The sequence below is a fragment of the Marmota monax genome, unplaced genomic scaffold (genome assembly GCF_021218885.2).
Source record: "Marmota monax isolate L192 unplaced genomic scaffold, Marmota_monax_Labrador192_F-V1.1 WCK01_AAM20220418_F8-fsc00009, whole genome shotgun sequence".
NCBI lineage: Eukaryota > Metazoa > Chordata > Mammalia > Rodentia > Sciuridae > Marmota > Marmota monax.
This window is the reverse complement of record NW_026694710.1, coordinates 25,885,306-25,909,785: the sequence shown is the minus strand read 5'-3', so window position 1 is coordinate 25,909,785 and position 24,480 is coordinate 25,885,306. Positions and strand designations below refer to the sequence as shown.

Below are 24,480 nucleotides of genomic sequence, written 5' to 3'. Positions count from 1 at the left end.
TCTGGGAGGCCTCCAAGGTAACACCAAGTTCCCCTGGAGTGAGTCCAGGGGGGTGAGTGGGGTCAGCCAGCAAGGGGAGGGCCTTCCAGGCAGGGAGGCAGCAGGCCAGCCCAGGCCTGAGGACAGGAAGCTGCATGGCGCATCCAGGAGCCAGGCCAAGATGCCGGTGTGAGTCAACCCCTTCCTGGTGCTCCACCAAGGCCTGCTGTGCCTCTGGGAGGACTCCTCCCACACATTCAGGATCAGCTCTGCGCTCTGCCCAGCGCTGCCGCTGCGGCTCCTTCCCTGCCGACCCCAGCCCCACGCCTGCCGGTGCTTCCGCACGTCAGCTCTCAGCCACCCACATTCAGACTACCTTTCCTGGCTGGATGCCTGCAGCTCTTGTCCTTCCCGGCCTGGGTGGCAGCTCTGTGTACTCTTCCTGCTCAGCGTCCATGGGGGCTTGGGCAGCGTTGGGGGTCCACGGCCTCTGCCCATTTCACAGACTAGTTCTCCTGCAGGGACTGTGATAGCTGCTAAGCTGGCTCGCTGGCTGGGTTCAATGGGCTGCTGGTGGGCAACCAGGTCACCACACAAACCTCAGGGACCACCTGTCCTCCCACCTGGACGTGGGGCACACCCTGCAGCAGGTCCATGGAGAGCTAGAGATGAAGGGCCCAGGCCGGGCCCAGGCCTGCCCACAGCCAGCCGCTCCGTGGGAGGAGATTCTTGGAGCCAGAATTGAGAACTCCACGACTGTCCTGCAGATGACAGCACCCTGCCCACAGCAGATGACTTGCCGAGCTTTGAATATGGATAGTGCCCCCCAAAGTCCATCCGTAAGTGCTCCCCAAGGTAGCACTACTGGGACATGCTGTGGACCTTTCAGAGGTGGGGCTCCATGGGAGGTCCTTAGGTTGTGGGGGGTGCGCCCTCAAAGGGGACTGTGGGACCTCAGTCTATCCTCTATTTCCTGGCTGGGGATGTGAGCATTTTGTTACCTCTCCACCAGGAGAGACCACACTCACGAGAGGCCCACACCAATGGGGCCATTAAGTTTTGGATTGACACCTCCGAATCTGTAAGCTAAATAAATCTTCATAACTCCATTGTCCAAGGATTTCACTGTAGTAATGTGAAGCTAACTCATGCAACTCCCAGACCAAGTGAGACTTGGAGCAAGACCTGCATCTGAGTATGTAGGCCAACGTCAATGCTGGCAAAAGGTACCGGGCAGGCTGACCTGGGCCGGGACTGACCTAGGGATGCAGTTCAACCACAAGGAGGAAATGAAATCAGTTCCCTGGGGCCCAGGTGGGTGGCCAAGTCAGCATGGCTGTGAATTCTGCCCAGACATCGACCTCATGGAGGTCCTGAGTGACATGGGGAGAAAACATGAAGTCATGGTGGAGAAGGCTGGAAGGGTGCCAAAGCCGGGTCAGCAGTCAGACCCAGGAGAGGAATCTGGAAGCAGCCGGCCACATGAAGCCGCTCCAGATGACTGGGTCTGAGTCACCGACTTGCATGTACCCGCCGGGGACTCGGGATCAAGCGCGATCCCTCGGCATGGAAGCCACCTGGAAATCATGCTGGACGAACCAAGGCCCACTGTTGCAGATTCCTCAGAGTTGAAGATCTGAATTTTTCGTGTTAGAATACATTTTCACACAAGCTAATCTATTAATGGATTGTCTGATATTAAAGCATCTTTGCATTACAGAGGAAAACTACTGTTCAGGATTTCTTCTTCTTTATTATTATTATTATTATTATTATTATTATAATAGAATATACTCATAGGTATTAGAGAATAATGAGGTATCTTATTATTCTGCTTTTTGATGTGCTGTTGAGTTCTTGGCTGATGTTTTATTTCAGAATTCTACTTCAATACTTATAGGTGAGATTGGTCTGAAGTCAACTGTTTCTCACTGAGGCCTCTAGAAAGTGCGGATGTTTATGTCATCCACAGACTTGGAGAAAACCTTTAAACCCTTTTTAAAAAAGCAAAAACCAACCAACCATAGGAAGTGGAATTATATAAATGAATTCAACATACATATATGGCCTAAATTAGAAAAGGCTCTTTTCCTCCACGGTGTCTGATGGCACTTACCATGAGGCCACTCTCAGACAAAGGCATGTGCTGATGGACTTGGTGAGAAGGCTCAGGGGTTTCACTCTGGGCAGCCAGCCCATCTGAACTCCAAGCTGACCTGGAGTCATGGACCACTGTGAGAAAGAGACGCCTGTGCACGGCTCCGCCTGTGGAGCGGGGCGGGAGCCGCAGGCCCTGGTCTCTGCCCTCTCACCTGCAGACTCTCCCTGGCACGTGGCCTTTCCTTTCCTCCCCTGCGTTTGGGCTTGTCCTCTCCCTTTGGCCAGCATGCTGGGGTCTTTCTTCTGACGTTATTTCTGGATATCAGAGACGTTTCTGTTTTCCCTGAAAATGTAAACCAATATGAACTATCAATATATAACAGTCTAAAAATGGGCATCGTGTAGGTGACACTGGTGGAACAGGACTTCGGTGCGCACACTATTTCTTCCCTGATTATCATATCAGCTCTGTGCTGGCTGCCTCCCGCAGACCATCCTCAGATCCCAGAGCCTGTCCATTGTCTGGTGGGCCTCTTCAAAGGCCCATCAGCAAGACAGCTTCCTTCTACAAAAGCCTGCAGGTGAAACTTCTCTAGTACACTTGGGTGGAGTCCTATATAATGTAAGATGACCATAAAGGTGACCCTTCATCACCACTGCCACCTTCAAGGGCAGAATTGAGACGCAGGTTCTGCTTGCTCTCAAGGGCATGGATCATGGGTGGCGCCTTGGGGTGTGGCTGCCACAGCTGTACCTGGTGTTGGGGGGTGGTCATGAGGCCTTCCTGGAAATTGACTTTAAGGGTGAGACTGAAAGGGTCAGTGGAAGTTGGTCAGGCATGTAGAGAAAAGTGTGTCAGTTTGGGCCATGTGCTGAGACCTGGGGCCTGGAACAATGCCCTTCATAGTTACGGGGTCACTCCCTGAAGTCTTCTTTCCTGATCAGTGGGGACATCCCAAGCCACAGTGAGGTTCTGGCTGGAAAGGGGTGGGGAAGCTTCTCACCTTCATGGAGGAACTTGGCTGGTAGATCCCATTAGAGCCCAGGCTTTCAGCAGTGTGCACGAGTGTGTGTGTGTGTGTGTGTGTGTGTATGCGCGTGCACATACACAAGTGTGCACGGGAGTATGCATGTGTGTGAAGGGCGGTGGTCTGGGCCAGCCCCTGCCACCGTCAACACGTGTCTGCTTGTCATCCATCCTGCCAGCCTTCTTGGCCTTCCCTCAGGACACCAGCTCCTATTCTGAACACACAAGTGAATCAGAGTTTGCCCCCATCAGTTCCTAGAGAGGTCTCACCTCCTGGAGCAGAGGCCTACACAAATGGAAAAGTCCAGCAGGTCCATAAGGAGGTGGCCTGGCTGCTGTGGGAAAGGGGAGGACTGGGGGGGTGTGAGTGGGGCAGAGAGGCTGTTGACCTTGAAGGGAAGCACGTGGAGGAGCAGGCTGGGGTGGAGAAGGAAGCACTTTGTTCTGGCCATGAGTAGTCTGAGATGCCTCCTGCAAGTCCAGCGGGGTACCGGAGGTCAGGGCTGGAGGGATCTGGCAGACACCAAAGCATGTGGTTGGTGTTTGAAGCTAGTGACAGTGAGATGTCCTGGAAAGGTGTTCATGCAAACAGCTCACTGGCTCCAGCCAGGGGACACCCTACCATGTCAGCTTGGGCAGAGAAGTGGGTGGGGGTGGGTCCTAGAGGCAGAGGAGAAGCAGCCAGTGAGAGTGTGGTAGAGGAAAACTCAGACCTTGCAAAGCTCGGATTACACCAGGACAGGTTTTCCATACCGGTACTGGGTAAATGGGGGTGGCAGATGGACAGAGGAATGGCCAATGTAATAGCTCTGAGGCAGGAAAGGGCATGATTAATCCCAACTCCTTTATTGTAGTGGCACCTCCTCCTCCACAGAAAATCTTAATTAAGCTTCTCCAGAAATCTTCCCCATAATTGATTTCAGGACTGTCAGCACAAGAATCTCTACAAAGGAGTTCGATGTAGTTAAACTCCCTATTTCCTGATGCTCTGTCTTCCTTGGCCACTAGCCTGGAAGAGATCAGCACTCCAGGTGCTGAGTGCCCTTTACTAGTTTTTCACAAGCATTTACGGACTATCTAACATAAATAACAACATACATAATAGTTTGTAGAGTGTGTTCGCAAATGCAGAGTGTGCTAAGAAAAACATTCTTTTAACTAGGCCTCTGGCCTTGGGCTGGGGCTTCACAGAGATGTTCACATTTCAAAGATACAGAGAAGAGGTTACTGATTGGGCTCCATGGTCACAGCTGGCAGGGGAGGGAAGAAAGGGAGAAGTAGCTCTCCCCCTTCTCAGCTGCTGTCCTTGAAGGGTTAACTTGTCCAGAACAGGGAAAGAAAAAGCTGCTTTTATGTGAACTTCTGCAGACTGTGAACTTCTGAGCCCCCCCCCCCCCCTACACACTGGGTATAACGTTCTGAAACTGCCTGAACTCGCGGTTAGGGGGATTGATGGACTACAGCGAAAGCTGTGCCCTCCGAACCTGGCTGCAGCCAAACAAACCTGCTTTCTGTTCTTATTTGGTGTCTTGCCTTGTCTGTCCCCTGCAACATTTTCAGACATTACAGTGAGATGGAGAAATGGTCCTGCCTGGCAGAACTCCTCAAGGGAAGCCCAAGTTCACTCCATTGCTAACAAACACCCGCATGCTTCGAAATGTTTGCTGAATGACCAAAAGGCAAACGATGGAAGGGACTATGTAACTTTGGGCACCAGGTGATCTTGCTTCTTGGGTCTCAGTTTCCCTCTGTAAAGCATGCCTGTCTCTCACTCTCAGTTCTACAACCTGGGCTCGGAGTTTGGGGTGAGCACTGGCTGCTGCCCTGAGACCCAGTGTCCTTGTGCTGAGCCCTCCAGCAGCCTCGCAGGGGGCAGCCCCAAATCCAGGCCAGCCTGCCAGACCCCGCCCTGCCTCCCTTTGTTCCCAGACCCCGCCCCCTCCAAGTTCCTCTCTTCTCATTGGCTGGAGGGCGGGCCCGGGCGCCGGCCTTGGGGCGGGGCGCTGCGGCGGGCGGGGCTGCGCGCGCGTGCGCAGTGTCCGCGGCCGCATCCCCGCGCCGGCCGCAGCCCCGCGCGGAGCCGGCGGAGCCGGGAGCTTGCCGAGACAGAGGGCCCCGCCCCGGCTCCATTGTTGAGGCGCCGCGGCTTTGCAGTCTGCCGCTACGGGCTGCGCTCTCTCGGCCGGCGCCCGGGCGGGAGCGGCGCTTCGAGGCGCGGCCTGAGGTGAGGCGGGCGGCGGGGCCCGCGGGGTGACGAGCAGGGTGGGGGTCCCGGGCCGTGGCGGGTCCCAGGGGCGCCGCCCTGAGCTGCGGGCCGGGCCGGGGCGGGGCGGGACCGCTCCGGGGACCGACCGGGCTGTGGCGCCGCCGTGCGCCGGGGCATTGTCTCGCCTCAGGGCGGCACCGAGGCCCCGCGCTTGCTGCGACCCGCGCGTGGGGTCCCGGCCGCCCGGCGAGTCGGGCTCGGCCACCGTCCCCGCGTGTCGATGAGGGCGGCCGCGGGCCCGCGCCTGGGGCTCCCTCCCTGCCCTTGGGTCGAGTGGCAGGCTCTCTGGGTTTGTGCCACCGAAGGCACTCGGTGGGCCAGTGCGGGGTCTCCGTGTGTCCTTGAGGGTGACAGCGTGGACCTGCGCCTGGAATCCTTGTCTCTTGTCCCACCTCGGTGTGAGCGGCTCACATCTCAGTGTGTCATTGAGGGTGACAGCGTGGACCTGCGCGTGGAGCCCGGGTCTCCGTGCCCTACCCATGTGTGAGTGGCTCACATCTCAGTGTGTCTTTGAGGGTGACAGCGTGGAACTGCGCCTGGCGACTGGGTCTTCGTGTGTCACTGCGGGTAACAGCGTGGAACCGCGCGTGGGGTCGTGTCTCTGTGTCCCACTGTGCTGTGAGCGGCTCAGCATTGAGGGTGACAGCGTGGAACTGCGCGTGGGGGCCGAGTCTCCGTGCCCCACAGTGGCACAGTCGATGAGCGACTCTCATCGCAGTGCCATTGAGGATGACAGCGTGGAACTGCTCGTGGGGACCAGGTCTCCGTATCCTACCTCAGTGTGTCATTGAGGGTGACAGCGTGGACCTGCGCGCGGGGGCTCTGCCCCGTCCGTTGTGACTTGTGGGGCTGTGGTCCCTTTTCGCCACCAGCTGTGTGTTGGGGGCGGTGCGCCCGCGGGGTGCGCCAGGCTGTGCGGGGGCGGGGGGCGCAGTTGGCCCAGGGCGGACGCCCTGTCGACCGCTCTTTGATTTATTATTTGCAGAGTGAGCAGCTGCGGGAGCGGCAGGCTGAGCTCCCCTACCCTAACCGGTCTCAGGGGAGCGCGGGGTTGTCACCGCGGCTAGGACCGCGTCTGGCTGCTGAGTTTCCTGCTCAGCAGGGATGCTTGTTGGTCTGGGAGCTGGCTGTGATTGGAGGGAGCAGAGCCCCTCTGCCCAGTGCTTCTTGATTTCTTCCGTTAGCACTAGGAAGAAGGAGGAAACACACACACACACTGGAACGAACACACACACACACACACACACACACGCACACACTGGAAAGCCAGATTTAACTTTGTAGCTCTCAGCGCCTGGAGAGGGGAGGAAACTCTCCCAAGAATTTGGCGGGCTGGAAAATGCTTTTGAAGCAGGAGAATCCACACCCAGGGAAAGAGGCCAAGGCAGTTACAGTTGGAGGTCAGATTTATGAAGTCAGCGCTAGGATGAGGTTGGGGGAGGGGGAACCTCCCATCTGGGATGGAGGGGAAGACCTGAAGCTGTCCCTAGGTCCTCTGTGTTTCTCAGCCCCTAAGTGGGATCATTTTCCCTTTCATCAAACGTTTGAAAACATCTATTATGTCCCAGGGAGATTCTCTTCCCCAGCGGTGCAAAATCACCCAAAGCCGCAGTTGCTTTTTACCAACCATTATGGTTGAGGGAAAACAACAGCAGTGACCAGAAATGCTAATGTCCCACCTGAAATCATTTTTCAACAAGAGGTGGTGTCCACATAACTGGTCTACAAGAAAGACAAAGCTGTGCTAATCAGCTAGCTGGCACTACTGTAAGATCCATATTAAGCTTAGGGCCCTACATAGTCTGTCAGTTCTGTCCTCACCTGTGCTGCTACCCCCAGTTCCAGTCACTCAGCTCCTGCTTGCCCAAATTCCTTTTAGTAGTACCTGATCTCATAAGCCTTCTCTGCCTGATGTCTTCAGAGACAGTGTGGGTTTGGGCAGTAGGTGGTTAACTGCAGCACAGCTTGAAATATCCTCTGATAGGGAGTCACAGTTTGTGCCCTGAGCAGGGAAGAGGTGTAGCCAGAGAGGTCCTGTTTCTATACCCTGAATCCAGTCTTTCATGTTATTGTAAACCTGCAGACCCTTGGCTCTCCAAAGGGCTGGCTTTAGATTAATTTTTTTTCTGTTATTTCCTAGTGTCATTTGCATAGCACAGAGTACTTGATTAGAATTTATTGAGTCTAATTTTGGGTCTGGAATAAATTTACTGTTTGCTCCTGTAAGACTACCTCATCTGGGCTTCAGATTCCTCACTTTTGAGGGTTTTAAGCCAGATAATTTCTAAGACCCTCAGTTAACCACCTGCTGCCTTAAACCTTTTGCTTTTTTTTTCAACCAAATATAGCAGAGGAAAATTCTCTCAGTGGCAATGGTACAAATGGTAGAGATGTTTGAAAATGTATTCTAAAGAGAAAGCTCCTTTTCTTCCTTTTTAGTTTCTTTTAAACAAGATTGTTTGCTTGGGGTATACTATCTAGTGTTAAGGACAAACATCTACAGTGACCCTAAGTAACCTTTTGGTGTTGTGTATTCTTCACAAGTATGTGATACTTGCAACATCTTAATTCTACCCCATTAGTTTTTTTTTTTTTTTCCTTTATGAAATTGTCGGCAGATTTTTCTTCAGGAGCATTTTGTCAATTTTTAATATGAAGTCTGCCAACTTTAGGCTTTTCTGTGTCCCGATTCATAAGAGTTTTTATTTTGGAGAATCTAAAATAAATAGAATTTTGAGACTGTCTCAAGTAGCATCTACTTGATGGCTTTATATAACAGCTTAAAGCATAGTTTAACATTACAACTTGCAAAAAGTTGCATCATATGTTAAATGACCTATAAGGGAGCTCCAACTCTTAAGGAATTTAAGACCTTAAACCCCTTTTCAATTTATCTATTTGGTGAGGGGGAATTTTGGTGTGCTTGAGTTTCTTCAAGCCACATGTCTCTGTAGAAAGGGTACACAATTTTCTTTTCCAGTCTTAGTTATTTGGATGATTACAGGGATTAAAAAGAGATGATAGCTATTTGGTCAAGTAGTGATGCTACTGTATTATGACTTCACATAAATAAGTAGCACTTTTTGCTTTTTTTTGATTTGTGTTGTTTTCTTAATTAAAAAAGATTATTTGTTATATGCTCTAGGGGGTTTGTTTAGTTAGGGAATCTCACTTTAGAAAAACTGGATTGGATATTCTTTATGGTTTAACTGAGACTTAACTAGTTAATGCTTGTTCTTCACTGAGAATGTTTGTTGTTTGTACCAGGCTTGATTTTTATGTTGATTTAATGAAAAAAGGGGTCTCCTGGAGGGGATGTGTGGGGGTAGAGGAGATAGATTTTGAGGTGTACATTTCAGAATTGGCCTATGTGCCCCTGCCCAGGGCTGGGACAGAGAATGTGACTCACCCACCACTGGAGCACTCCTTGGTTTGATGCCATTGGTGTGGTGTCTGAGAGGTGGCTGTGGCTGCCAGGAGTGTCTTAAACAATGATGATATGTCCCTTTTTCAGATTATGGTGATTCTATGAATTATCTTATTTCCTTTAAGTATTTTTTGCCTACAACTAGAAATTCAGAGATTGTTTTTTTTTTTTTCTTAGACTATAGGACTCAGTCTTTGTTTTACCCTTCACTCCTGCCTTCCTTGCCTGCCCAATGGTTTTCTCTTTCTTTTTCATTGTCAAGTTCTGATTATGTAGATGTCTGTTACTGCAGGCTGCTCAAAACCTTTTTCAATGCTGACAGGATATAAATAAGAATAGTATATTAAGGATAGCTTACACTTGTTCTTTTGCTCAGGGGACTCAGAAACTGGCTCTGAAAGGCTTTTTGTTAAGTCCAAGTTCTCCTCTGAACTTCAGTTCTGTCATCCATTAAGGACGTTAGCTGTTAGTAATGCCTGTTCTGCCTAACTCAAGAGATTTTCTGAGGGTCAAATGAAACTATGAATGTACCAGAATTTTCTAAGTTGTAAAATATTGTGTTGACAAAGATTAATAAAACTATGTCATTAATAATTTAATGCATCCGTGTTTTCTTTAAAACTCCAAATGTTTGATATTCTCTAGAACTTTAGTGTGGGTTAGGCAGCTTCATTTATGCTTTTAATTGGCCAACATTGTTTGATATGCATTCTAGGGCATCCCCAAGTTCATGTTCAGTTACCATTCATCTTTTGTAAACAAAATTATTTGAATGTGCACAATTCAGCCTTTGATAATCTTTCCATCTGTTTACCTCCCCACAAGTCTTCCTTTAATGAAGCAGAGTTTCTTAACATTTTGGTTCCCAGTTGAGCTGTCTTGAGGTTGGGGAAGGCAGGGGCAGTGCGAGGCCAAGGTAGGGAGAGCATTCACCTGTTGGTATGTGGAGCAATAGTGCCAATGAGCTGCCTGGCTCTGGCACCATGGACGGTGTGGGTGACCCTCTTCACCTCAAGCCCCTTCTAGAGCTATTTGTGACCAGCTTTTCTTGGCCCTCTCCCCTTTGTCTTCATCATCTTTTGCTGAGGGCTTCTGATGCCCTCGATGTCAGCGGCAGGAGGAACACAAAGACAATGAACCTGGCACTGGGCTTCGGTGAACTTACGTTTTCTGTGCAGATATTAAGTTGTACCATGATATGTCACATTGGCAAACATTCTATGGATGCAGGGTTGCAGTGACTCCTGGGAAGAGGGGTGCTCCCAGGCAGTGGGAAAAGCAAACCTGGATATGTCTCAGTGGTTGTGTCTTGGCAAGTGCTGAGAGAGGTTCCTCTGGGTGATTGGGGTCAGGTTGGTGAACACACACCTGCATTTAGTCCCATTTGTGACGTTGGGAGCTTTTAGTAAGACAGGTATTGGTAAGTATATAAGTTAAAAGAAAGGCTTTTGTAGGCATTCTGAGAAGTTTATAATTCTCCAAATCAGTGTTTGTCAGGACAAATCTGTAATCCTTTGTTTTGGATGGAATATGACCAGCCCTGCCTTTTGATTTAAGGAAGTCAGTAGACTTTTATCAATGCCCACATTGTCCCAGTCATTCTGTTAGGAATTTATTTTTTTATCAACATCAGTATCAGTTTTCTGCAGATACTCTAACAGATGGCCACAAATTTAATGGCTTAAAACAATGCACATATTACCGCATAGTCCTGTAGGTTAGAGGTCTGACCTGGGTCTCACTGGGCAAAAATCAAGGCATCCTCAGACTTTTGTCCTTCTTGGAGTCTCTGGGGAAGGATTGCTTCCAAGCTCACTCAGGTTGTTGGCTGAATGATTTCCTTGCAGTTGTGGGACCAGGTCCCTGTTTCCTTGCTGGCTACAAGCTGGAGTCCTCCTTTAGCTCCTAGAGGCTTCTTTCTGATCCCTGCACATGACCCCTCAGCTCAGAAGCAGCAAGGACTGTGGAATCCTGCTCAAGTTATTGACTCCCCCATTTCATTGCTCTTCTTCTTCCCAGAGAAAATCTTCAGCTTCTAAATGCTGGTGTGTTTAGATGGGGCCACCTAGGATATCCAGGAAAATCTCCCTATCCCATTATGCCATGTAACACGACATAGTCCCAGGTTCCAGGAATTATGGCCCCCGATGTCCTCATCGGGGGCTGCTGCCTGTCCACCAGAATGAACTGATCCTCTTATTACAATACCCTGTGCTATTGTTAGCCTTGGTTAACAGATGCTTAAACTATGGCATCAAAATTTTAAGCAAATTGTCAGGAATCTTAAGAGCTCTCTTAAAGGACAAACCGATTGGACTTGATGTGGGGCTCTTGGTGGGGTTGACAGTGTGGAGGCCTTTCTGTCAGAAACAGAGCATTCTGGTGTCATTGGAGCCTTTGAGTGGGCTGCTCTACTACAGTCATTATGTCATTAGGTGTTAGAATGATTCCTCCTCTGGAAGAACCGTGTGGGGACTTGGGGACTGCGCCTGCTCAAGGCAGAAGGCTCTTCCTGGGATAAAAAGTGCATGATTCCTTGTCTCTTTCTAGAATGGACACTGTGGTTCACACTCCTGTGTTTCAGAGCCTTGGGTTGTTTTGAGGTGTAAGAGCCCAGTAAACAAGGTTTGCACCTTTTTCGAGGCTAGGCGAATCTGGAAGGAATCGGAAGCAGCAACTGATGGGTACCAAGCGTTTTAAGACCAATCATGACCTCATTTGACTATGCAGGGGGTTTTGATAATTTCTTTTTTTTTTTTTCCTGCATAGTAAATTACAATCTCTGCTCTGAGATAAATTTCCTTTAAGAAACCAGAATCTGGGCTGGGGTCTGTTTCAGTGGTAGAGCACTTACCCAGTACACACAAGGCCTTGCTTCCAACCCAGCACTACAAACAAAAATGAAAACCAAAAACAAAACAAGAAACTGGAACCTAAAATCCTAAGGTATTTAACCTGGCCTTCAGAAATTTATAAAATCCTGTGTAAAAGTTTGTGTTCACGTGCCTGTGTGTGTTTACTAGGAGAAGATTTATAGCTTTCTCTAAATTTTCAAAGTGGTTGGATTCCAAAAAATTTAAAAATCCACTACATGGTATAATATTCGTATTGGTCAAGTATCAGATTTTGTGTACACATTAAAAACCCATTTTTAACAAAGTTGTATAGGCGCATAGTTTTAAGAGTAGAAAGTTCTCCAAGGCTTAGAACAAAAACATACCAGTTACCTGCCCCACCCTTCAGCCTTCTGTACCCAATCTGAGCCCCAGAGGCCATCACTCAGCATTTTAACTCTTCCTTCTGGAGAGTGTGTGTATGAAGCATCCGGTTATAGGAGGAGAGGGTTTAGGGCTTTTATCCTGTCCTCTGCTCCTGCTACCCACTTCTTTGTCCCCCAGGATAATTGTGTGATATTGCCATTGAGTAAGAAATATACATTTGGTCTTTGTCCTGGTTCCTGGCCTAGAGCTCCTGAAGTGCTTTGTGATTTCTGAGTGACAGGGGTGATAGGAACATCTTTCCTCATAAATTTGGTCTTAGTACCCAATTCCTGACAAAAGACCTTCTAAGCCCTTGGAATCACTGGAGTGATAAGGGTGTGTTTTATATAATAATGAGATAACTGGTGGCAGGCCGACCCTAGACGACTTCAGGCTGGGGACTGGCTGCCAGAAAGACCCAGGCATGATTAGAGGGTTAGACATTTCAACCCCCGGCCAGCTCAGGGGAGGGTGCAGTGGCTAGAGGCGGACGGATTTAACTTGCCAGCCCACATCAAGAAGCCCCACTGGAGAACGGGTGGTACACTCAGGAGGCACAGTGCTCATGTCAGCTTGTGCCCTGTCCTCTGGGCTCTTTCCCCTGGCTGCTCCTGAGTTGTGTCCTTCATAATAAATTGGTGATTATGAAGTGTTTCCCTGAGCTCTATGGGCTGTTTTAGCAAAATCTCAAGCCCAAGGAGGGGTTGTGGGAAGCCGGGATGGGTAGCTGGTTGGTCAGAAGGATGAGAAACCTGGACAAGCTGCTGATTTCTGCAGTGGGGCAGACTCCCTGGTGGACTGAGACCTTCACCTGAGGGATCTGACGCTGATGAGGATCGATTTGAGTCGTAGGATACCCAGCTGGTCTCTCAGTGAGTTGGTGTGGGAAAACCCACACAATTGGTGTTGGAAGAGTTTTGTGGGTCAAAATAGATCGCAGTAATTATTTAAAAATTTTGATTAAATAAATATTCAGCAGCACTTACTGTGATTATGTAAATATTATTTATGGATAAGATAGACTATTTTAAAAATATTTATTTTTTAGTTATAGGTAAGCATAATATCTTTATTTTTTAATTTTTATGTGGTGATAAGGATGAAAACCCAGTGCCTCATGCATGCTAGGCAAGCACTGTACCTATGAGCCACAACCCCAGCCCTGAGATAGTCTATTTTGGTCACATTTTTTTCATAGTTCTTTCTTTCTTACCCCATTCTGTTTGTTTGCTCATCTTGTTTTGTCTTTTTTGGATCCGTCACTCATTCACCTCACTCCCAGGAATGCAGATCTCTTCCTGTGTGTCATGTGCATCGGGACATCTCTCCATTCCATCCTTCCTGGGCCTTTTCTTCTTCCTGCTCTGGCTGGGTCTGCAGCCCATTTGTCCCCCTGTGGTCTTTCCTGTCCGTCTCCCTGAAGATTCATTTCACCTCTTTCCTGGGTTGATTCCTTCTTTTAAAAAAGCTCTCCCTTGCTTTGGTTGAGCATATTTACCTGTTAACTTCCTGTTTTGGATCTTCTGTAACGTTTAATGTTTTCCTTTCTCATTTAGCTGATAGCTTGGCTGAGTATAGAACTCTGGTTCAGAAATGATTTTCCTGTGGAAATTTGGGGGCTCTGCTCAGTTGACCTCCAGCTTCCGCTGTGACGGTCCCTCCTTATGTCAGGACGATTCCTTTGCACTCAGCCTGCGCTGTTCTCTGTGCAGTCCCTTGTGTTCCTGGTGTTTGGAAGCCTCTTGACAGTCACACCATGATGTGAGCAGTTTTCATTCATTGTTGGGAACTTGGACGTTCCCTCTGCAGGAGCCCCTCCTGTGTTCTCAGCACCAGTTCTCCCAGGAGCTTTCTGTCCCAGAGCGCTGGGAGTTATGCCCCGAGGGCAGTGCCCCAGGAAAGCCCCCAGACTCCACATTCTTTTATTTTCCTTTCAGGAGATTCCCCAACTTTTGCTCTGGTTCTATTTTGACGTATTTTCTTTTTTGTTGTTGTTAAATTGCAGATGGACACTATACCTTTATTTTATTCCTTATTTTTATGTGGTGCTGAACCTGGTGCCTGGTGCGTGCTAGGCGAGCGCTCCTCCATGAGCCGCAGCCCCAGCCCACCCCTGTTTGGACAGTTTTGTTGGTATATTTTAAGTGTTAAGAAATCCTTTGTAGTATCTGAAAATACTTTCTTGTTTCAGACTTTTTTAGCTATTTTGTTTATTTTTTAATTTGTAAATAAGATTATATGCATTTATGATGGGCAGCGTGCTAACCTTGCCTGCCCTGTGGTGTGGTTAAGGCAAGCAGGTAGCTGTGCCTCCTCCCTCCCACCTGTACTCCTGTCCACTGTTGTGTCCTGCAGCTCCGGGCTCCCTCGTCATCTGCACATCCTGGAGGAAAGGCCTTCTCTTTGGTGACTCTTTGGCTGGCCTGTTGAATACAAGCATTTAACAGGAGTTTCACAACACTGCCACAGTTTGAAGGAAATGCCCTTTCCCCTCCATTGTCTGTTTTCTAACATGGAAAGCATGCCTACCCTGCGGAGCTTGGAGTTATTAGAACATAGGCCTGTGCGTTCTTGAGCTCCTCCCTTGAAACACTTTTGCCCACCTAGGGCCACAATGTAGCCCACTTTTGCCCTCCACTTGTGTCTACGAGGTTGTCCAGCTGCCCACTGGGCTCTCTGGTGGCTGTGCCACATGAGGCGTGGACTACTTCGTTTCCTTGTTCTTGACCCACACATTTTAGTGAGTGGTGTACAGTGTTGCTGGGTAGCGCTTCTGGAGGGGAGACAGGTGGCACTGGGACCCATCCCTGCCAGGGTCCTTTTTTCATTACAAAAATTGTGAAGCAGGTAATACGAGATGGCAGTGATGTTCTTGTCATAGATTACAGCATGACAAATAGAGTAATCTTTCGCCATGGTGGGCACAGCTAGATTGGGGCAGAAGTCTAGCATGGAGATTTTGTCAGAGGGACCTTTAGAGAAATGGCTTTTCGAGTCTGGACATGGTGCCCCCTGGGGGTGTGTGATGAATGAACAGTGATTCACTGATGACCACAGTGGAAAGAGGATAGTCCTGAAAATAGTTTTGGAGTCATCAGTTTTGCACAACACTCGAAACCTCTAAGGCTTTCCCAAATTTTGAGGACACCCTGATCCCTACTGATTTAAACTCCCTGATGTGGGCACACATGTGAAGAGGACAATTGGGATGAATCTTGAGGACGTGTGGTACCGTGTTTTCTTTTTTAATCCCCCCCCTTTCCTACTTAATTCAAATCATGTGCCCTGGGAGGTCAGAGCTCACTTGAGGTTTTTCTCTGGAGGGTTCTTTGGGTTTTGCTGTTCTGAAGAGCAGCCCTCCGGGCAGCATAGATGTGCTGAGTCTCTAGGCTGAAGGAGGCCCTAAGTCCTTGGTGCCACATGGAGGCCTTTTGGAGCCCCTGCCATCCTTACCTCCTCCCTGCCATCTCCACTGTGTTGAGTGCCTCCTCCAGGCACTCTGGCAAGCACTTCCATTTATTATTGCTTTTAACCAAACTTTCTTTCTTTTTTCTTTTCTCTTCTTTTCTTTCTTCCAGGGATGGAACCAGGGGCGCTTTCCCACTGAGCCACATCCCCAGCCCTTTCAAATGTTTTGTTTAGAGCAGGGTCTCTCTGAGTTGCTTAGGTGCTTAGGGCCTTGCTTTTGCTGAGGCTGGCTTTGAACTCCTGATCCTCCTGCCTTATCCTCCTGAGCCACTGGGATTACAGGCATGTATCACTGCACCTGGTGCTTTTAATCTTTTCAGCAACACTATTGGGTACATATGTCCTGTTTTTGCAGGTAACAGCATGAGATTGTTTCATTGAACCACTTGCCCAGATCACAGAGTATGTGCTAGTCACTCTCCAAAGCCACTGCTTTTAGCTCACAGGCTACGTGGCCTCTTTTTCTGTGGCTTTTCAGTGTCTCTAGACCCTGACACTTGATGACCAATGCATATGAGAACCATTGTCTCCAAGCTGTCCTTGGCCCCACTGAGACGGGCCTGCAGCTTTTGGTGGGCAGTCTGTCTCTGTAGCCCTTGGCGGGTCTTAAGTGTCTATGTTCTCCTCCTGCTCCTTTGCGTGTCATCCAGCAGTCACGAGTGTCTCCTTCCTGTGGAAGATAGGTCATACTCCAGCCCAGGTGGGGCTTCAGAGTGCTGAGTGGACAGTAGATGTGATGGTGTGGTCAGAGCAGTGGGAGCAAGTGCTTGGGGGCTTCAGCGGGAGTGTGGGGCAAGGGAGGGAGGGTGTGGCGTGTTGGAGCCGGGTGAGGAGGAACTGGATTGCCAGAGAGCTGAGAGCTGAGGCTGTCTTAGACCTGGGAGACCAGGGGCCAGTCTCACTTGATGGCCTTTCCTGGCTTCCCTCCATTCTCTGTGCAGGCCAATAGGCTATCCACACAGAAAGCAGTTGCCTAGACATTGTCCCTGCCCTTTGATGACCATTTGGTTGCTGCTGTTTAGCACCTGGGCCTGGGCCTCCCACCTGGTTGGACATCAGTCAGCATGCTGCCCAGGAGTGATTGCTCCTGTCCCTAGAGGCTCTAGCTCTACATTCATTTGGAGAGGACAAAGAAAGCTGCTGGGCAGGGCGTGGAAGACTTGGGGCCTGAGAAGATGAGCAGTGCACTGAGTGTGGCCTCAGAGGGGTGGCCTGACAGGACAAGCCTTGCTGCTGCCCACTCCCCCTTCCTCCCCTGAGAGGGAACCGACTTCCGCAACTCTGTGGGAGGCATTGCTGATACCTCTGCCATGGCCAGCTGTCCATTATTCCCAGGGCCTTTGGGTTGTGGCTAGGTGCGATGGCAGAAGCAGGGCAGGTCAGACCTGGGTGGGCGTGCTGGCTCTGCCACCAGTTATCACCAGAGAGTGATTGTGGACAAGTCCTCCAGCATTTTCTGAGCCTCTTGCTTATGAGAGGGAAGCCCTGTGCCCACTGCAGGAGGAGAAGCGATGGAAGAAGGTGAAGCTGGAGTCCTGGAGTGTACTGGGCACCAGTGAGCACTGGACACTGCTAAGCATTGTGATCCTCCTATCTCAGCCTCCCTAGGCTAGGATTACAGGTGTGGCCACGGCTCTGGGCCTAAGGTGGGATTCATTACTGTCAGAAGAGTGAGATCCGGACTGCTTATTTACAACCAGAAACCCACTTCATATTAGCACTTCTCGAATCGTGGGTCACGGAGAGCTTCTGGCACCTTGTTGGATGGCGCTGGTGGCAGTTTAACTTCGGCTGTGGCGGCTGGTGGAGAGATGTCTTGATGTCATGTGAGAAGTGTGGCAGTGAAGCCCAGCGGGGTATGAGGTCCAGCTCTGTCTGGACAGTGTTGTGGGTGGTAAGGAAGCACTGGCACTAAAAGCATCCTTACTGTCTCACAGGGAGGGAGTGGAGGCTGCATCCTGCATAGCAGGACCACTTAAAATAACTCAGAGCACTAGACTGTAGGAGGATTTTGCTTTCTATAACTTTACCTTCCCAGAACAAGTCCATCACGATCTGAGGATTTTTTAGTTAGAAACCACATCATCTAGTTGGCTGTTTGAGGCAAATTTTTATGCATATTTGGCTTAAAATTGTCAGTTGATACAGAAATATATAAATAGGACAGTAAGCTGAAATTTGTACCCTCCCATTGGCCATTGTTGATAGTTACATAATAATTCCAGACATTTTTTGTGCATTGGAAATGTGGTGTGAGAGTCTGGACATATTTAATAGTAGCTAACAGTTATTCATTCACTTAGCACGTATTTATTGAACTCCTATGTACAAGTTCCATTCTAAATGCTTTATGTGTGACAACTCATTGGATTTTTACAGCAGCCCTACCATTGTCACCACACTGCAGTTAGGAACTCGAGGCTGAGAGCCAGGCACCTTCTAGCATCTCCCAGCCAGTTGGTATCTAGTAGGGCAGAGACCTGGGCCATTTGGCTTGGGAGCGCTTGACATTTATTACGTTTGTCTGCTGAAAGCTTGCCACCAACAGGTGTGTGTTTGCTCTGTGACCAAGCCATGTACATAAGGTGTCTTTACCCCTTTAGGCCTAAACCTGAACTTTGGAATCATTCTAAATGCTGGCTGGGTCCCTGAGGGCTGAAAAAAGGGACCTTTCAGACCTGCCCGAGGCCCTAATCTCTGTCTTGAATGCTGAGCAGTGAGGTCTGGCCTAGCTGCCACTGCCTTCTCCTCGGTGGACTGCTTGAGAAACTCAGGTTCCCTGGAGGCCAGTGCAGGCAGCCTCTAACCTGACCAGGCCAGGTGTGGGTCCACACCTGCTGAGCAACATTCTCATCACCAGCCCAGATGTTCCTGGAGAGGTTTTGTGGGCAGGTTGGGGCAAAGTGTCCTTTGTAATATACTGCTGATAACAACGTCTGTTTCATTTTGAAGAGGACAGGCCCATCCAAATCTGCTAAGATGGAAGTGTGGGCAGTTGAGAAAAACTTCTTAATTATGGATCATACAGTGTGAGGGTTAGGAGCCACCCACACCTACATGGGAAAAGCAAAACAAATACTGATGTGGGTCCTATGTGTAAGTGTGGGCCCTCACTTGGTGTGAGTTCAAGATGCCCGGGGGTTCCTTGGCCTTTCTCTGAAATCGCCAGTGTTCCTTCCTAAGGCATGGGCAGCCCGAGAAGGGACCCACAGCTGTTGGGCACCTGGTATTTGTCAGCTATTGTACCTGTGGTGTTCCATTTGATACAGTCTTTCAGGGAATGTGTTATTAAGATGAAGACAGAGGCTTAAGGAAGTTGACAAAGTTGTTCACCATGGCGTCGTTATAAGGGGAAATTGAGATCCTGGGTGAGCCACAGGTTTGATTGTAAAGCTCCTGATCTTTCTGCAGTGCTTGGATTCTTCCCCAACTGCAGGGGAGTGGCTGCCTTCTCTAGACTTGGACTCTGCCACGCGGGCTGCCTGGTCTAGAATTGGAAGCAAGGGCAAATGGTAGGGTGGCTGTGGGCTCGTCATCGGGCTGTGCCATCTCGGACGACTGCTGCAGAGCTGTCCTTGGACCCCGGGGTTGTCCCTAGAGATGGCGCCTGCCCTCCTGTGAGTGTGCTCTGTCAGGTTGTCCTCCTGGCTGTGCCATAGCCAAGGGATGGATTCTAGCAGGGCGCAGGCCGTGGTCCCACCTGTTTCCATGTGTGGCCTGGCTCTGCCTGTGTCTCTAGTCTCTCATCTTTCTTTTGTCAGTAAAATACAAGATGAGAAATTGGCTGTGTTGGGGGTTTCTAGATGTCTGTGTGTCCTGGAAGAAGTCTGTCACGTTTAAATTTAATCAGAATGGTTGTCAAGATTGGTCATTAACCTTGAGGGTTTAAAATAGGAAGCCCACCAGCTTCCCCTGGGCCTCATGGTGCCCTCTGCCCACTCTTAGAGTCTGTGCTCATCCACAGCTGCTCCCTTGGGTGTTCCTCTGAATCCCTGTGCATCTCATCTTTTATGCATTTTGTTGTTTGTCAACCTAGGTATTTCCAGAACCACTCATACAGTTTATTTTTGTGACCTGTGTTGGTACGAAGGTATCTGTGGGCCGGGTCACTTGGAAGGGATCCTAGAGATCCCCTGGGCCAGCCCACAGATCCCTACTGGGTTATTGTTGGACTCTGCTCAGAGACACGGCAAGCTCTTTTGGTGACGAAGTCAGAAATAAAGTGCTGCGCTCTCTGTCACAATGGCATTGCAGGACAAGTTAAGTGTGCGGCTTGACGTACAGTGTTTTTATGACTGGCTTTCATTCATCTCTGCTTCTGACCTGTTATTATGGAAATTTTTGAATTGGCCTTTATGTGTCATCAGAGATATAGAGCATTAATGTGTTCACTTATACAGTACTTTTTTTTTTTTTTTTTAATTCCTTCCATTGCTGTTTTCAGCATGATCAGCAGGACTTTGCTGTGGGCTGTCTTGTGCTCCCCAGATGCATGTGCTGGGGCCCTGGTGCCCAGCGTGAGGGTGCTAGGAGATGGCCTGGGGAGGTGCTGGGGCCAGGCGAGGGCTGGCAAGGTGGGGGATGGGATTAGTTCCTCACAAGAAGAGCTGCTACAGAGCTTTGTCCCTGTTATGTGGAGTCAGAGTGAAAGGTAGGGGGGCCTCCCTAGAGTGAACTGCTGGCTCCTTGGTCTCGCACATCCCACTTCCAGCCAGGAGAGGTGCATTTCTCTTGTTTAAACTGCCCAGTTCTTTTTTGTCACAGCAGGCTGAGCAGACCAATGTAGACAGGGCTCTAGAATATTGGCGATGCCGTCCAATATGGTGGTGCCTTCCTGTGAGGACTGAAACGCCCTTGCTTCTTCCCCAGGTTGCCTCCTGTCTATATTAAGTAGCCTCCTGCTTCCTGTTGCCCTCTCTGTCTGACTGTCTTACGTATCTGGATTGATTGTGCTTTTGGCGTTCTACATCTGTTTGCTGTCTTCGTGATTGTTATTGAGACGAAGCACAGGGATTCAGCTTGGCATTCAGGGCTTGTGATCAGGGTACAGTTTTAAGTTAGGGTTCCATTTTTTCGGTGACCGTCATCAGCTTTCTGCTCTGGCCAGTGGCTGGAACCCTTTCCTGCAGCCCTGTCTAGGGACTTTGTCCTCTCGCGCCTCTTAGTCTTTGCAGGTACTGGCTCCTCTTGGAACACTGTGGCCACTCTTGCCTCTTGTCCCTGCAGGACTTGAGGCACTCCTGCTCAGGATCCCTTCTCTGACACCCAGACTGCAGCTACTCTCAGCCTAAGACCTCTAGATAGTCTGTAACTTTCCCTTATTTAATGAGCACAGCAGTCCCATGTTTTAGGTGGGAGTAGTTCCCCAGTTTTTCTAGCTATCAGTCCTTTATTTTGAATCTAAGCAGCAGAATGACAGCCACAGGCCCTAGCATGTCAAGAGCCCATCCTGGTCCCAGCACTGCTCCCTAAACAGCGCTGTTTAAGCATTTATGGCTTTGTTTTAAAACAGTTGTTGGTGTAACCTGCATGCTGTGCCCTTCCAGCTGTGTTGATCCGTGTCAGGATTGCTCCCATCTCGGGGTCACAGCAGTGCTGTTGTCCATGATTCTTGTGTATTTGCAGGAATGTGCTCCTTGGGTGCTCCTCGGGTGGCTCCCTGAGGCCTGCTGGGTGGGGGCGTGCACCTGTCAGATGGCACCTTGTGCTGCAGTTCCCTCAGGGAGCGCCAATGCATTCTCACCGTCAGTGTGTAAGTCTGCCTGTCTTCTATATCTTTGACAACACGGCAACAGGAATTCTCAAATGTTTCATTCTTTGTCAGTATTATGTATAGGTTAAACAAACAAACAAACAAACAAACACCTCTTCACTCTCATTTTAAAAGAGCAGGAAACCAAAGCTAAGAGAGATTAGATAATTTGCCTGGTCTCATAGTAAGCTAAGGACTGGTTAAGCTAGGACCTGAATTTAGTGTTATAATTTCAAGATTTGCTTTCTTTGGAGACAAGATGTTATAAAACACACATTGCCCTTAATGAGTTAGTAATTATATACTGTTCCGCCCCTCTAATGGAGAGTCCAAGCCTTCTCTCTAGAAGGGAATTTTAATATTTAGAGAATTATTTATTAATTACAGAACTGAAAATGTAGTGCATTTAAAAAGGCCATGCATATTTTTCTGTTTTTTAACCTCAAACTACTTAAGTTGTTTTGGACTTCTCAATCCTTTTGACGTGGAGGTTTATTCTAGGGGGGAAGTGCAGACCACTTGTCTGTTGGGAATTGTTGTCATCTTGCTGAGAGAAAGGTAGGTAGCCTGGTTAGTAACTTTTAATTGGCTGAAGTCTTTTGTGCTCAGTGCATTTTCTACATGGCTGTCAAGATTATTTTGGGAAGAAAGTACAGGGTTTAGTCATCCTCCAAGAAGGGTGATCCCAAATTTGGATAATTGGAAACCAACTTACAAATCTGATCCAGAAAGATTGTGTATAGTAACTGGGTATTGTCATACTTTCCAAATACATAAACTGAATGATACAATTCATATACTCTTTGAATAGTACAGTTTGTGTGTGTGTGTGTGTAAGTGGGTAATTGTACATTTATGATCTAGGAATCAAGTAACACTATTTTAAGATAGCATTTTTGAAAAATTCAAAATCTCTCTCATTCTAAAAACATGGAAATTTTACCCCTCGTGCTTAAGTATGCTCACACTTACTTGATGGTCCTGTATTTTACTGGGGTCTGTTTTGAATTGTGATCAGTCTCGGATCTCTGTGCAGGTGATTGCTGTGTCATTGGGCCACTGGTAGCCAGTGTGAACCCCTGCACCCATATCCAGATTCCCTTTCTGGTGAATGGCCCTAATGTCTCACTGGGCATTACTCTTTTCCCAGTGACATGAGTGTGGGACTCTGGGCCAAGCAGCTCCAAGGGAAATTGTATTCCTCTTCTGTGGCAGGGCATGTACTCAAGGCAAGCAAAACATTTCAATGAAGTTTTTATGGGCCGAGTACCAGCATTCTCCTGGGAGTTGGGAGGCCTGCTTTTGGTTCAGGCCATAACTAATACATTACTGAAAAAGGGTCCTCCCTTACCCTGTTCCTGCCTTGATAAACACAGTGGCGGGGGACATGTTTCCAAGGTCCCTCCTATGTGGCTTTCCCTGCCCCAGGAAGCCCTCTCTGCAGCCCTGGTTCCATCCTAGTACCATGTGCTCAGGGTTCACTTTGCTCAGTGACTGTCGTTTTCCGTAAGTACCTATTGAATGTGTTCAGTGTGTTAGGTGCCATCCCAGGAACTTTCCCGAGAGCACACTTGGGATGGTGGCACTGGGGGAAGTCAAGGCACTGAGCCCTGTTTGTGAGAGGGGACCTTGTAGGGAGATGGTGCCCTGAAGGGAGGCCCCTCGAGGAGACTGGTAGCTTGTGTTCCCTAGAGGCAGGGTCTTGGTCTATTCTCATATGAGCCATCTTCAAGATACTTGGTTTTTATTTTTACTATTATTCCAAACTGCTTCAGTGAAGGTGGAGGGCTCCTTCCCCTCCAGTCCTCCTGCCTCCTGTGGGAAGGGGTCCCCTGGCCTGGAGTGGGCCGTAAGCAGCTGCTTGGGTATCTCACTAGGTGGGTTCCGTGCTTGTTGGGTCAGATCAGGCTGTTTGCATGGGAAGAAGCCGTGGGACTCTTTGTGGGTTTTGCTGAGGGCCCAGGAGTTGGAGCCGGGGTGGAGTTTGTCATTGAGATACATGCTGAAGGGCAGTGAGAAAGTTTTCCAGATGTGGAGATAAATGACAGTGTAGTGGGATCCATGTGTGCAGTTGTCCTTCTTAGCCATGGGTAGTTCTTCAGCAGGTGGCAAGGGTCTGCACACAGAGACACTGTGTCCATGCCACATGTTGTCCTGCTGTTTCTGCAGGTTTCATCTGGTTGTCTCCCGTGCAGAAGGCATGGCATCAGTTTTGGCCACCAAGTGTTTATCGCAGCGGGTGCCTCCTACGTGGGTCACTCTGTGCTGTGGTTCCTCTGGGGGGTCGTAGCTCTCCTGCCCACACTGCACTGCCCCTTTCCAGGTGTGGCTGACTTCTATACCTTCAGAGAGCTTCCCCTAGGTGGCTGTGCAGTGCACCGTGCCCCTGGGGTAGGGTGACCCCAGGTAGGTTGTGACCGCTTCTGGGCAGGAGTCCTGAGCCACAGCTCCCCTCACCCTCCTCTCCTCCTCTTGTCCCCTCTTCCTCCTTCCCCTACTTTAGAAAACATTTCTTACTAAATAGTGAGTATTTTCATTCTTTCTTTTGTTATTCTTTGCTGATTTCATGTGGGGTAAGCCTGGGAAAGTGAGAAAGAAGGTTTTATTTAGCTTTGATCACAGAACTAGCCGCTCTAAGTCGTCAGTCCTCAAGGCCACCCTGGGCTGAAGACCACTCTAGGTCACAGTGGACCAAACCCCCATGGCTGACTCAGAGGGCTTCTGGTTCCCACACGGCCTTAGCTTCTGAAGGTGGGGTGCTGAACTTGGGCTGGGGGGCTGTGAGGGTAGCCAGCCTTTCCCACCTTTGACAGTGACCCTGAGCCCTCCTTCAGTGAATGGGACATGCCTGGCTCTGCAGCTTGTATTTTATGAAGTGGACTCTAGGTTCACTGTTTGGTTATCCCCACAGTGCTCACAACTGTTACATTGTATACCATAGTGGGAAAGAAAACCCTAATTAATAGCTGTATGCTGACTGTTTTTCTTATTGTACAGTTTTAGTGGCTGTGCAGGCTTATAATACCATGTAAAAGATATGTGACATCATGGTTTAAGGTGAGAATACATATGTTTTTCAAACTTTTGACCTGTGCATTTTACATGGTCCAGCACATGGCTGGAATTAAAGTCTCACAGAACAGTACTTATCGTTGGAATGGGAGGTGAATAGTGTGTTTTTCATTCCATGAAGAAACATTG

The 24,480-nt window shown here is 49.1% G+C and overlaps 1 protein-coding gene across 2 annotated transcripts in view; it reads left to right on the top strand.

Annotated features, from left to right (window-relative positions):
• Positions 1-5,161: 5,161 nt before the first annotated feature.
• Afap1 (actin filament associated protein 1) overlaps positions 5,162-24,480 on the top strand; it is a 135,528-nt gene continuing 116,209 nt past the window's right edge. Inside the window, exon 1 of one of the 2 annotated variants that reach the window (XM_046423916.2) lies at positions 5,162-5,330. The gene's annotated coding sequence lies outside the window, so the exon portion shown is untranslated. The remainder of the gene's footprint in view (positions 5,331-24,480) is intronic. The other variant, XM_046423915.2, reaches the window with a different exon arrangement.